The sequence below is a fragment of the Octopus sinensis genome, linkage group LG3 (genome assembly GCF_006345805.1).
Source record: "Octopus sinensis linkage group LG3, ASM634580v1, whole genome shotgun sequence".
Taxonomy (NCBI): domain Eukaryota; kingdom Metazoa; phylum Mollusca; class Cephalopoda; order Octopoda; family Octopodidae; genus Octopus; species Octopus sinensis.
The window spans coordinates 82772940-82782939 of NC_042999.1; the positions used below are offsets into that span (position 1 = coordinate 82772940).

General features: G+C 34.1%; 1 long non-coding RNA gene across 1 annotated transcript in view; it reads left to right on the forward strand.

Moving 5' to 3' along the window:
• Nucleotides 1-3315, forward strand: part of LOC115209102 — a 27863-nt gene extending 24548 nt beyond the window's left edge. The window contains exon 3 of the long non-coding RNA XR_003881313.2: nt 2917-3315. This is a non-coding gene — a long non-coding RNA (uncharacterized LOC115209102). The remainder of the gene's footprint in view (nt 1-2916) is intronic.
• The last annotated feature ends 6685 nt before the right edge of the window (nt 3316-10000 follow it).

Here is a 10000-nt window from a genome sequence, read left to right on the forward strand (position 1 = left end):
CAGTTTCATTCAACAGCAAAATTATTGTTTTCTGTTACTAAATTTTATTAAATAATATAACATATATCGGAAGAAACAGACTCGAATCTACTTCTCTCTATTATATATAATCTTGCTTAAATCCTTTCTTAATATGGTATTTGTAAATGCACAGGTTTCGAATGCTTTTCTTGATTCTTTGGAGTGGAGGTACATAATGTACTTCTTTCTATCAAAAAGCGGGAAGTCGCCCCTGTTTGCTGAACCATATGTTTTAGTATTATATGATGTTGTTCATGGATTTTAAAGTCACTATACATTACTACACATGCGTAATATCATGAACAGAATTTTCGTGGCATAGATTTTGTTAACATTGCTGTTATTATATTGTCTATTTAGATTTATCAGTTTTATAATTCTTATTGCATTATTTGCTATGAACCTGGTGACGTTATGTAATCTATATGAGAAGGAAGCTAACAGATTACATCCCTTCATCAGCGGTCAATATGTTATCAGAAGCTGCAGTACAATATTGAATTTAATTGAATAGCAAGGTTTTATAAAACTGATAAGAAGAAATCTGTAAGATCACAGTTCAGAAACTTGTTCTCAGTAGTGGACTATGATAGGGTATGGAAATTGTTGATAATGTTCGTATCGCACTACTTAAAATGTTGCTGGAGTTACAAAAAGGATACAAGAAAATTAAAAAGAAGGGGACGATATCTAGACATTTCTTTTCATATCCAATTGTGGAGTCATGCTTAAAAATATTATGTGTAAGTCATCTTAGAAGATCTAAACTAAAAGTCCAACCAATGGAGAGAGATCACACAATATGGACTTTTTTCCTTGCATTTCTATGCAGAATGAATTTAAGTTTACATGTTTTTCCAGTGATAATGGAAGTAATGCCAACCAGAAATTTCTGAGAAATCTCTGTCATAAGAAAATAAGAATGATTTGAAATTTGTTCATCATTTACAGTGACGTATATTGGTACGACATTTGGTAACTGTGCCAAAGAGTTCGAGAATAACTACACAAACATTACTTCTATCCAAAAATTAAGCTCACAAAATTTAAACATGGTTAACAAAACAGGTTTTTTTAACTAAAAATAAAAACATTACCAGCAACAGCTTACATCGCGGGAGAGGCGTTACTGCATTGCAACATATATCCTACCGAAATACAGGCTCTTATAGGTCTGCAAAATGCTCTCTTGATGTCTGCTGCTGCTGAGAGCCACATACTGAACAAGAGCTTCCTGCACTCAGTATCTGGAACAAACTTCCGGAACCTGCAATCAGAATAATCTGAACCACCGGGATGCAAACTTTCAAAAGTTGAACGCGCAAATACCTCCCGTCACTTTCTTCCCTATAGACGCAGTCAGTCGGTGATTGATCATTTGAAATGTTCTTCAAGTTCAAAAGTCCGATAAGATTATTGATCACATATACATGTAATAAAAATACAAAGCTGCATGTTACTCACAAAAGTTTCATAAGTGCACCCGCATGTGTGTGTGTGTGTGTGTGTGTGAGTGTGCATGTTTTGCGTGTATTTTGTTGTGTGTATGCAGGCATGTGTGTGTATGTTTGTGTATGTGTGTATGCAGATGTCAGTTTGGCTGGCAGATAGACATGTAAAGTAAATTCCATAGAGACTGTAGTTGATAAGCTAACGCTGTGAGCTGGGTTAGGTTTGCGGTTTGTAACAATGATTTTTTTTTTCCATTACTAGGCACAGGCGTGGCTGTGTGATAAAAAGCTTGCTTCCCAGCCACATGGTTCTGGGTTCAGTCCCACTGCACGGCACCTTGGGCAAGTGTCTTCTATTATAGCCTCGGGCTGACCAAAGCCTAGTGAGTGGATTTGGTAGACGGAAACTAATGTATGTGTGTGTATGTATGTGTGTGAGTATGTGTCTTTGTGTTTCTGTTTGTCTCCCACCACCACCACCACCACGCCGCTTGACAACCGCTGTGGATGTGTTTACGTCTCTGTTTCTTAGCGGTTTGGAGAACGATTGAATAAGTCCCAGGCTTTAAAAAAAGTCCCGGGGTCTATTTGTTCGTCGAAAAACCTTTCACAGCGGTGCCCCCAGTATGACCGCAATCAAATAACTTAAGTTTTATTTCAAGATTCCTTGTCAATAGAGGAAGAGTCAGTTTCTAACCTAGATCCAAACCCTTTGGATCATTGGAATTTCAACATCAACAAGACAGTTCAATATTTAAGAGATGAGGAATTATGTACATTATTTACATTAGACGGATATTTGTCCTCATCCTGTTTGTTGTTAACACAACGTTTCAGCTGATATACCCTCCAGCCTTCATCAGGTGTCCTGGGGAAATTTCGAACCTGGGTTCTCATTCCTAAGGTATTTTTCGATGTTATTATTATTATTATTATTATTATTATTATTATTATTATTATTATTATTATTATTGTTATTATTATTATTATTATTATTATTATTATTATTGTTATTATTATTATGGTTATTATTATTATTGTTATTATTATTATGGTTATTATTATTATTGTTATTATTATTAGTGTTATTATTATTATTGTCATTATTATTATTATTGTTATTATTATTATTATTGTTATTGTTGTTGTTGTTGTTGTTGTTTTTATTGTTGTTGTTATTATTATTGTTGTTATTATTATTATTATTATTGTTATTATTATTGTTATTATTGTTATCATTATTATTGTTATTATTATTATTAGTGTTATTATTATTATTGTCATTATTATTATTATTGTTATTATTATTATTGTTATTATTATTATTGTCATTATTATTATTATTGTTATTATTATTATTGTTGTTGTTATTATTATTGTTGTTATTATTATTATTGTTATTATTATTATTATTATTATTATTATTATTATTATTATTATTCAGGTCACTGCTCGGGATCGAACTCGAAGTCTTGGGGTTAAGAGCGAAATTTCCTCAAGACACCTGATGAAGGCTGGATGGTACATCAGCCGAAACGTTGTGTTAACAGCAAACAAGATGAGGACATATATATCCGTCTAATGTAAATAATGAACATCGACAAGGCATGTTTGTATACATGCACATTTGTGTGCATTGTTTTATGTATGTATTCTCATGCATATACGAGGTCACGAGCCTAGACATGCTCATATATACTTAGATGATAAATTTCTGAAAAGGTTTGCTGATTTGTACAGTTCCAGTGATGGCTTGGATCTGTAGTCTTCGAATCAGCTTTCTCCTCTCTGGCTTTGAGAAACCTAATTTCTCAAGACTGGTATTTAGCGAGCTGGCAAAAACGTTAGCACGCCGGGCGACATGCGTAGCCGTATTTCTTTCGCCGTTACGTTCTGAGTTCAAATTCCGCCGAGGTCCACTTTGCCTTTCATCCTTTCGGAGTCGATAAATTAAGTACCAGTTACGCACTGGAGTCGATATAATCGACTTAATACTTATGTCTGTCCTTGTTTGTCCTCTCTGTGTTTAGCCCCTTGTGGGTAGTAAAGAAATAGGTATTTAAGCAGTTTGTTACATATCCCAGCGCCCAATAATTATAGTTATAAATCTGAACTTATAACCTGGATAGAGTAACTGCAAATTTCCCAGTAGTTCAGTGTATGTATGCGTGTACGTATATTCTTCAGGTTTTAAATCTAACTTTCAACTGAACATTATTAATAAATTCTTTGAAGTGAGCGCTATTATTTTATTTCTATTTGTCACTGAAAAATATTGACACACATATATATATATATATATATATATATATATAAATATCCCAGGCAAATATAAACTGTATTGAATATGATCTCATGGGTCGAGACGCTTGTATACACATGAATAAAGTATTAAATATATTAATCTTGTCGTTATTTGCTACTTTTACATGATTTTTCGTTTTTTTTTGTTTTTTGTTTTTTTGTTGTTTTTTTTTTTTTGCTTTCATATAAATAAACTTTGAGAAAAAAAATTACTGTTTCGACCTGAATAAAAAATGCCCGGATATTTTTTTTTCTCTTCTCTCACACACATTCTATCTCACACCAGCTTTCCTTCCCTCTCTTTTTCTATCTGTTACTCTTTTTCTCTAGCTATCGCTATCTCAGGCGTTGAAGCACGCATGCGCAGATACTCGCGCACACATTTTATGCATATGCAAAATCAAGACCTTAACAATATAACCATCTAACCACACAAAACCCATCCCATATACCTGCATAAACATATTCGATTAGATACACACAGACAAGAATATCACACACACACGCATAGACGCATACATACACCGCATGCATATGTGCACACACGTACACAAATACACACATGCGTCTGCACGTGCACATGCACACATGCCTCATATATATATATATACATATATATATATGAGCGTGTGTATATGAGTATGTATGTGTACATGAATATATATATATATATATATATATACACAGAGACAGATACGTGTATATATATATATATATGTATGTATCTGTTATATACATATATATTTGCATACATTCACACATACATACATGTATGCATCCATCCATACATAAATATATACTTACATACATACAAACATGCATATATATATATATATATATATATACTTACATGCAAGCATACATACATACATACATACATACATACATACATACATACATACATACATACATACATAAGCAAGCACACATATATGAATCAGGGCTGTACAGTCATCCGATGAATGGCGTGTTGGTCGGAGGGTGGGAACTCAACGTTATGAAACTTCGCTTGCGGTTGTCATAAGATATATTATGACATTTCACAAACTGCAATCGATAATAATAATAATAATAATAATATAATAATAATAATAATAATAATAATAATAATAATAATAATAATAATAATAACAACAACAACGTCAACATCGAAATAAGTTATTATTATCATTAGTGTCAATGCCATTCTATTTTTATTTTAATAGCTGAGCTTTTATGAAGATAGTTCCCATGGCACAAGTTTAAAGGCGACCAGAAAGCTAATCTAGGGCTGCATATACGACTTATTTATGACTCACAAGAATATATAGTCAAGCATGTATATTCAAGCATGTATGTATATATGTTAGCTTTCACGTTGCTATATCTGTATGTTTTGAACGTGTATACATGCATATGTGTGTGTGTGGTGTGTATATAAATATATTTATATATCAATGCCTTTTTTATGCTTTTCGATTGCATGAATGTTTGCCTATAGCGTGTGTGTGTATGGGGGTAGGTAGGTAGGTAGGTAGGTAGATAGGTAGGTAGGTAGGTATGTAGGTAGGTAGGTAGGTAGGTAGGTAGATAAGTAAAAATATATGTAAGCACGAATGTATTTATGCATGCATGTATTCATTTAAGTATGCATATGGGAATGTGTGTGTATATATGTATGATGTGTTTGTGTGTATGTGTGAGTGTGTGTGTGTGTGTGTGTGTGTGTGTACGAGCGCGTTTTTGTGTTTGTGTTTGTCCCCTCACCATCGCATGACAACCGATGTTGATGTGTTTACGTCCCCGTAACTTAGAGGTTCGGCAAAAGAGACCGATAGAATAAGTACTAGACTTACAAAGAATAAGTCGTGGGATCGATTTGTTCGACTATATATATGTATGTATATATGTATGTATGTATGCATGTATTCATATATATATATATATATATATATATTATATATATATATACAAACATAATATTTCATATATATATATATATACACACACACACGCAGACAAATATGTTAGCGATCTGTATATCATACCTAAAGCATATTTACTGTAGAAAGCCTTCTAAACAGCGGTATTCGTCTAAAGAATGCATCGCTTGTAAGCGTATAGTATTAAAAAGACAGAAATATATCAGCAGCTAGCGAAAACATCCCAGCAGCAAAGGGAGCATTGTTAAATCCGAGTTTCTGCTCCTTTGAGCTTCCTCAGACGCAAGTATCCACTGGCACTGCATGCGAAGTGAATATCGGCATATATCTGATATTGTTAGTGTGATTGAAAAGTTACTATTTAGTTGGAAGGTTGAATAACAGTTCGTTATTAATAACTGCGATATTTGTTATAAACAAGAGCGATATGAGTTAAACAAATATCAATTACGATAACAAATCCAAGAAAAATAGAATGGGTAATAAAAAATTACTTGTGTGACGCACCCTTCAGGATTCATATAACCACAAACATCCAAGGTAAATTCTGAAATAATATTTTTTCTTTAAAGTAGGTATCGAAAAATATTCGATCGGCATACTGTAAAAGTTGCATACTCTTCTACACCTAAATTGGCAGATATTATAGCGACACTTAACACAAAAACATTGAACACTTTCGAGACGAAAAAACCTACTAGTTCTTATTCTGAGAATATAAAACAATCTACGTTCACCTTCAGTGAAACTCATATATCTACTTATGATAAAGAGGCCGATAGCATCTTCATGTCTTATATAGAGCATGGTATTAACGCCAATACATTAAATAGAAACTATTACAGCTATAGGCCTAGAGAAATATGTAACTGTAGAAACCGTTTAAGTATAATGCCTAAGGTAAAAATGCATAAATGTTCGGTAGTAACACCTGGAAGTGTATATTACTACATAAACATTTCTGTTACAAAATTTATGATCATATGTATAATCGTGTAAGGGTGACTGATACCAGGACCACTCATTTCAGGAAAACTCATATCGGACAATTGATTTGTAGGACAACTTATAAAGTAATAAAGATTTGATTTTGAAAGAAAAATCAAGTAAGAATAAAATAACAAATATTGAAGGAAAAACGGGGTATTTTTCTTTTTTGGACAATGAAAACTAAAAATATTAAAGACTGTCAATATAAAAGGAATTTACTAAAACTGAAACTACGTGCAGATTATATGCCACAGCTTTTAAGGAAGACATTTTCTGGCAAGGATTATACTTTTCAAGAAAAAATTATCAGTCGCTTGTTGTGGTCTTTGTAAACCTGTTTTGAAGTTATTTGCACTCCGCGTTCCAAATCAATTTTCTTTTTCTGTGCCAAAACTTTAGTGTATTTATTGATTTTCAGATATTCGGATGTTGAAGTTGAATTTTGTAAGGCATTATGAAAATCTTCAAGGCTATTATTAGTTCTAGTCATGCCAGTTGAAACCCTCTCTCAAATATTCCATACTTCAATTGGAATTATTGGAGCCAGATGATATCTTGTAGCGCCTCTTCTTCTTTCAGGTCCTATGTAAGTCATTTCAAAATACGACACAAATTCTTGTGGCAAACCTTCGTTGTCGGACAGTTCGTATGCTACAATAACATTATTCACTGGCAAAAAAAAAAAAAACAAGTGCTGTAAAGCACTTTATCTTTAGACGAAATACTTCATCAGTATTATACAGTGAAGTGAAGCAAACTAGCGTCTGCTTCACTTCACTGATGAGGTCTTAAAAAGCCGAAGCATATCCAAAGTTGCCGCTATACTGTTTAAAATTATACCCACTTCCCATTGCAATCTGTATTTAATTTTAATTCATTAAAATTTTGGTGTTGTCTCCCGCATATTTTTGAACAGAAATAGTTATTTAGAGAGATTTGTTCCCATTAGTTTAGTTGTAAAGTTAATACATTGAATTTCTTTTGCTTGAAACACAGTGGACTCTGTTAAAGCACCGAAAGAAGCTAGCACGTATTCGTGTAGAACTGGGAGACAGATTAAATCATAACGAAAGCGTGGCAACAATTGGCAGCTGCTATACAGTTTGTGCTTAAGATTGTATAAGTTGTAAAGTATCGCTTGCTACACCAAAAAATGCTTTGCTCATGGTGAAAGTTAGAATAATGCTTTTGCAAGCTCTGCAATTGCTTTAGATTATATTACACCATAGGAAAGAAACAGGGAAGTAAATATTGATTCCTGCATATCCAAATCAAACAGGTTAAGCAAGCAGGAATTAAACTCCAGTGGTACAAGAAATAATTATATATGCTTTGGATATGAGTGGAAACGGAAAAGGAAGCAAGCCGTTTTCTTTCTTCGTCGATTTTCAGTTAAAATCACGAATTGTTTATTTTTCCTTGGTTATGTTAACCAGTTATGAAATGTCATAATATATTTCTGCTCTCACTTTCTCTTTCTCTCTCTCTCTCTCACACACACACACACACACACACACACACACACACACACACACACACTCATATGTGCACATACATATATGCATATATACTAAAGGAGCAGACTCACACATTCACATATAAACATACCTACAAACATATAAGCATACATAAATACATACATACATGTACAAAATACTATGCACAAACACAAAGGCGGCGAGCTGGCAGAAACGTTAGCACGCCGGGTGAAATGCTTAGCGGTATTTCGTCTGCCGTTACGTTGTGAGTTCAAATTCCGCCGAGGTCGACTTTGCCTTTCATCCTTTCGGGGTCGATAAATTAAGTACCAGTTACGCACTGGGGTCGATGTAATCGATTTAATCCGCTTGTCTGTCCTTGTTTGTCTCCCCTGTGTTTAGCCCCTTGTGGGTAGTAAAGAAATAGGTATTTCGTCTGTCTTTACGTTTTGAGTTCAAATTCTGCTGAGGTCGACTTTGCCTTTCATCCTTTCGGGGTCGATAAATTAAGTACCAGTTGCGTACTGAGGTTAATCTAATCGACTGGCCCTCTTCTCAAAAATTTCGGGCCTTGTGTCTAGAGTAGAAAAGAATATGCACAAACACAGGGTTCCCATCGGTTATTCTCACAACAAGCCGCTGGTTGTCAAGGAAGCACAAGTCACATGTCCATTACTTAATCTTGATAGTGCCTTAACGGCAAATACATATAAACCACACCTAAAGAAATTATTGGTTAATATGTATGGAAGTACTATATTTATTTTTAAAAACGTAAGACAACAAGCAATCGATAACAACGGAGCGAATTAGAAGATGGCATTCAAATAAACTGGCATTGAATAGAATATCTCCTCCCACGGGGTGACACTGAAGCATTCAGTTTTAAGGTTGTTCCTTTAAGATGGTTCATAACCAGGATCTCATCCAGTCTGTTGTAAAATACTACGTTTAGTCTAGAGTGAACAAAATCTATCAGTCACCACATGTGATTTGTCATTAGCTTGTTAAATGCAGATACAGTACCTGTATGACATGGAACCTTCCCTATAATAACTTTCGGTACTAGTGATTATTTCTCAGAGCTTTCGAAACTGATGAGGTTTATGCAGATATCCGTTAGCCTGAAGATAAGTTTTATATCAACATTTTTGGGGGTTTTTTTTTTAAGAAAATGAGAATGTGAAGTGGGGAAGAATTCAGAAAGTTAAAGTTTAATGGAGAAATAACTGTGAAAATTTGCTTAACGTTGTGTCAGAAATAAGACACTGCAATGGTCGATGGGGAAAGCAAAAACACGTTGGAATAGTGAACCTGGTTGGAGACGGCATAAAGTTGGCTTGTTCAGAAGAGCAGATGACATGATGGTACCTATATAAATGGCAGAGAGAAGAAAGATCATAACTTCAGGCCAGTGGATGAGACATGTTCGTCTGTGAATCATTGCCAATGAATCGAGAGATCGTCAAGATGCAGGCTAGGATGCTTGTGATGTAGCGACAACATTGATCCATAGATATGAAAGGTACTATAATGTAGGTCTTTTTTGAGTTTTCGGGGACCAGGTATTCCCTGTCTCTAAAAGGGAATCACTATCTTTGTGGTGCGTTTTTGACAAGTTATAGTATCGTGACACACATGACTGAAAGGGGGTAAAAAGGTTGGGTTAGTCTAAAGTTACCTTCTAATATTGCATTTCATTCAAGATGCGGCGGCTCAAGCTAAAAAGGGAGGAGAATGGGAAGGCAGCAGAGGAGAAGAAGAAGAAGAAGAAGAAGAAGAAGAAGAAGGGGTGTATATTTCACGCTAATTTTAATTTAATTTATTTTATTTT